This window comes from Ammodytes marinus (assembly GCF_949987685.1).
Source record: "Ammodytes marinus genome assembly, chromosome: 20".
Classification (NCBI taxonomy): Eukaryota; Metazoa; Chordata; class Actinopteri; order Uranoscopiformes; family Ammodytidae; genus Ammodytes; species Ammodytes marinus.
The window spans coordinates 20682546-20687139 of NC_137224.1; positions in this window are offsets into that span (position 1 = coordinate 20682546).

Sequence of the window (4594 nt, forward strand, 5' to 3'; positions counted from 1 at the left end):
GATGAATAAATGAATACTCGCTTAACACACAGCATGGCGGAACATAGGAATTAGTTGAGAGAGACTCCCCAAAACTTTAGGATCGCTCTCACACACTGGTCACTAACGAAGGCTTCTACACAAGAGTACAATGCAGCATTTAAGAGAACTGATGTATCCTTGTTATATATCTATCCATCCACTCCCATCCATCTATCTATACTGTACAGTATATCTATCTATCTATCTATCTATCTATCTATCTATCTATCTATCTATCTATCTATCTATCTATCTATCTGTCTATCTGTCTGTCTGTCTGTCTGTCTATCTATCTATCTATCTATCTATCTATCTATCTATCTATCTATCTATCTATCTATCTATCTATCTATCTATCTATCTATCTATCTATCTATCTATCTATCTATCTATCTATTAACCTATCCTTAAGGCTAGACACTCAAGGTGCATAGGGAAATGTTTGAATACATATGATTTACTATGTGTTCATGTAGAGAGGCAAAGAAAATTTGCTTTCCCTCTCTGTCCAATAACGATCCACCCCCCCCCCCTCCCTCCTTCATCATTGAGCTTTAGTGGTGCGTACAGAATCAACACAACACATTTGCAATTCATCAGCTTTGCCACAAACTTTAACGGTTTGCAAATCAAGCCATGTTTTTTTTTTCTCCTAGGCTCAAGCCCTTGACGACGGCTAATTAGCAGCGTATGTAATATGTTTAAGGTCTGACATGTCTAATTATGTGTTACCGCGTGAATCACTCACTTTGCTCTATGCTATTCCGTTATTCCATGGTTCCCTGACAGCTTTCCAATTTAAAAAAGGCTCTCTGTAAAAAAAATAACCTTAACACATTATACTGGCTCATTAGGGTGAAGGTGTAAATTAATCTAATCGTGATCAGGTAGAGACATATGGGAAATTGGAGGGTGTGTGTTTTATGTGTGAGGAAAGGGTTGTGGAAGCTCCATACAATTGTGATGGCGTATTTAGCCACCAGGGGGCATACTTGTGCCACATACAAAAACACCCTTTGGTTTAGATGGAGAGGGAGATGTATATATATAGAAAATAAAAAAACACATCAGCATGTGTCAGTATTTTGGAGGTTGGATAAATGATCAGGCAGGCAGAAAATGTACGCCGTAAACGAAAAGGGACGTTGAGAAGATGAATATGCGCGTAAGAAGGAAGAAACTGCTGAGGGATTTTGATAAATGGCACAGATAAGTTTTGCTTGGGGATTATTGCTTAAGATAAGATTTCAGAAAAGGGAAGGGCGGGGCATGATCCTTAAACATCTTGCGGCTGGTTGAAGCTCATTCATGTTCTTGGAAAGTTGTTGCAGTGTGTGTGTGTGTGTGTGTGCGTGTGTGTGTGTGCGTGTGTGGTGGAGGTGTCAGCGTGGATTAGGGCGTAACACTTTCTTCAACCCCCTGCTGTCTGCCACATTAAAAATGGATGATGGCGAAGTGTTATATATATAACGTCAGGCCATCTAGGGGGACTTGGCCTTCTATGTCAGTGTGTACATGCATAGGGAAGTAATTCAATGTGTTTGTGAGCTAGGGGGGCGACACTTTGTGAAGGTGTAAAATGCACTAAAAGACGAACACGAAAATAAAGACCCCTTGTCACCTTTGCGCTGTCAACCTGTCGCCGGTAAATACATTCTTAAGCCCTGTAACCTGGCTATGATGTATCCGCTTGACATTTGGCCATATATGCAGCATGCGCCATACCTTGTGATGAATATTTCAGTTTTTTTCTTTTTCTGTATTCAAAAAAGTAGGGGAGAACGGGGTAATATGTCACACGGGTACGTTGTCACAATCGTTATATCTTGGAACCAGAAGGTGCTGTCTGTTAAATTTTGGTATGTAAATATCCAGAATTGGGATCAGAGGTCACCTACATAGTCTTCCTTGGAGTTAGACTGCTGAATTTGAGGTGAGAGGACTGTTAGTGTTTTTCATGTCAAATTGAAAATATTTAGCTCTTCAGTATTTTTCTTCTAGGCTTTTACACAATGGGTTTATAACAAAACACTTGTTACCCTAAAAAAGCGTGAAGGGTAAGCTATAGTTTAGATTGTTTTAAGCAAGCTAATTAGTTGTCAGATGGTTGTTGGCCTTGATGCTAGCAATAAATTCCAGTTGGGGTTGGTCGTCACATTTTTTGGGGGGTTGGTTGTCACATGTTATCCAAAGGGTGCAGCCAGGAAAGGAACCCAATAACAAAATAAAATGTCAAGCTGTATCTTCACTGACACCCCAGAGAAGGAGAGAATTGAGCAGGAAAGTCAGCTAGCAAGCAAAAGAGAAAAAGGGCAACAAAATCAAAATGACCCAGTGCATCCCAAACTAGACCAGTTGTCAAGGCTACTGCACTACAGTGCACTCCACCCAGTTGGGGAAGAAGAAACAGAAGAGACAGGACGAGGAATCTTCATCAGATGAAGAGGTTAGTTTGTGTTTGGTTTGTATAAGGGAGAAGTGTTGTATGTGCAACCAGTGGGCACACAATCTCTGCTTAGTTAGAGTGAGCAGACCCTACATTTGCCATCACTGTAACTCAGATAGTGAATGTGTGTATCCTAGTTGAGTAGGCTATTATTGTTAGACCTATTTGTTTTGTTCTTTATGTTGTTACATACAGTAGGTAGGTTGGTCTTAATATGGATTTCCTTTTTGTTTATTCCTTGCTTTTGTGTTAAGATGCATGAATGTATATAGGCCTATTTTTCAACTTGACAATGAAATTAAACTTTCAAATTTAGTTCTGCTTTCTTGCCTTCTTTTTAAGATTTTTCCCATTAAGATAACATCGTGACAAACAACCCCATAGTGTGTGTCAACCGACCCCTTGATGGGGTTGGTTGTCACAATGTGTTAGAGTGTCTTTGATGGTAAATTTCTTCTTTATTACAATATGTTAGAAAAAGTGAGGGGTTCACATTTCAAGCCAACACCTTAAGCTTCAATTTAATGTAGGAATGACTATTGAAAGATGTTTAGGTGATGAGCAATTCTCACTAGAGTAAAAAGTGTGCCTACTTACGCCGGTCTCCCCTATAAAGGCCTGGGTCGAGGCATGAAAAAATATATGTATTTATTTATTATTCTTTCGGACAATTCCACACAATACACAATTTTCTCTTTCACATATTCATACATCTTACTTTGTGTTGTCCGAAGGGTGACGGAAGAAGCCAAAGGCTTATCAGGTCCCGCCCCCATTTTCATCAGATTCGGATTCAGATACACAGTTACATATACATATATACATATAATTGGTTTTAGTGAAATATAGCTCAAAGCTTTAGGGATGCATGTTCATATAGCTACTACTGTGTTTGTGTATGTGTAAGCATGTGTGTGTGTGTGTGTGTGTGTGTGTGTGTGTGTGTGTGTGTGTGTGTGTGTGTGTGTGTGTGTGTAATGTCTTACAGTTTTAATTGGGGTGGGATTGGGCTGACATTGTATTTGCTTTCAGTAATATTAATAGAGTTTTAAGTCCTTTGGGGGTTGAGGTGATGTAATTGTATCTATGTATATGCATGCATGCATGTATGTGAGAGGAATTGTATACAATTTACAGTATGTCCTTGATTATAGAGTAGCTGGTGCCTCAGTAACAACTAATGGGGGATGCAAATAAACAATGAACGTGCTTAACTATGACATGTGGGCATTTATTACAACAGGGACTATGTTTCTTATTCAAATCTCAATCGTTGCCCCAACCTCGAGGTCAAAGCCACAAACCCTTCAAGTCAATTTGATCTACCATTTAACCCAATAGCTCAAGTAACACATGTTGAGGCTTTATTGACTTGGCTTTGTGCATGGGAGCATGGGCACAGCAAAGGGCCTTCTCCCATACTGTTGCCACAAAGATGGAAGAACATTATTGTCTTCAAGAACACTGCAATGCATTAAAGGTTCAGTAAGTGGAATGGTCAGTTTAGCTAACTTCCTGTCAGTGACTGCAGTTAGCAGTCCCCTCCCTCGTCCCCACATTAATGCACTGCGGTCTTTAAGCAGCGAGTTATCTAGCATCTTCTCCGATTTGTAAGTGTGATAAAACATGATAAAAACCATCAAAACAGACATTGGGAAGGATTTTTACCTGCTCTGCCATTGTAGGCACACAAACATTCACCCATCTGTCGCTCAGCATGTGCACCGGCAGTGAGATGGGTGCTGGTTTGTAGCGTTTTCTCTTCTGATTGGTTATCAGTAGTGGGATCCCCGAAGAGTGTATTTGCCGATTACATGCAGAGCGGGTGACTGAGAGATCGGCTCTGTGAAACGCTCACACTATGAGTGATCACTGTATGAATAAAGAGCGATTTAACACTTATATTAACATAAATAAATCGCTTACTTCACCTTTAACATCAGCATTTCCCTCATTTGGAACTCAGTTGCATTGAAAAACGGCCCCAGAAGGGTGTCAGTTAAGGCCATATAATGTATCTACTACATTATGAATCATAATTACTTTCAGACTTTCATTTTTGCTAAATGTCATGTTGAACAGTAGAACATGCAGCACATCACTTCAACTGCTGAATGCATGTTCTTA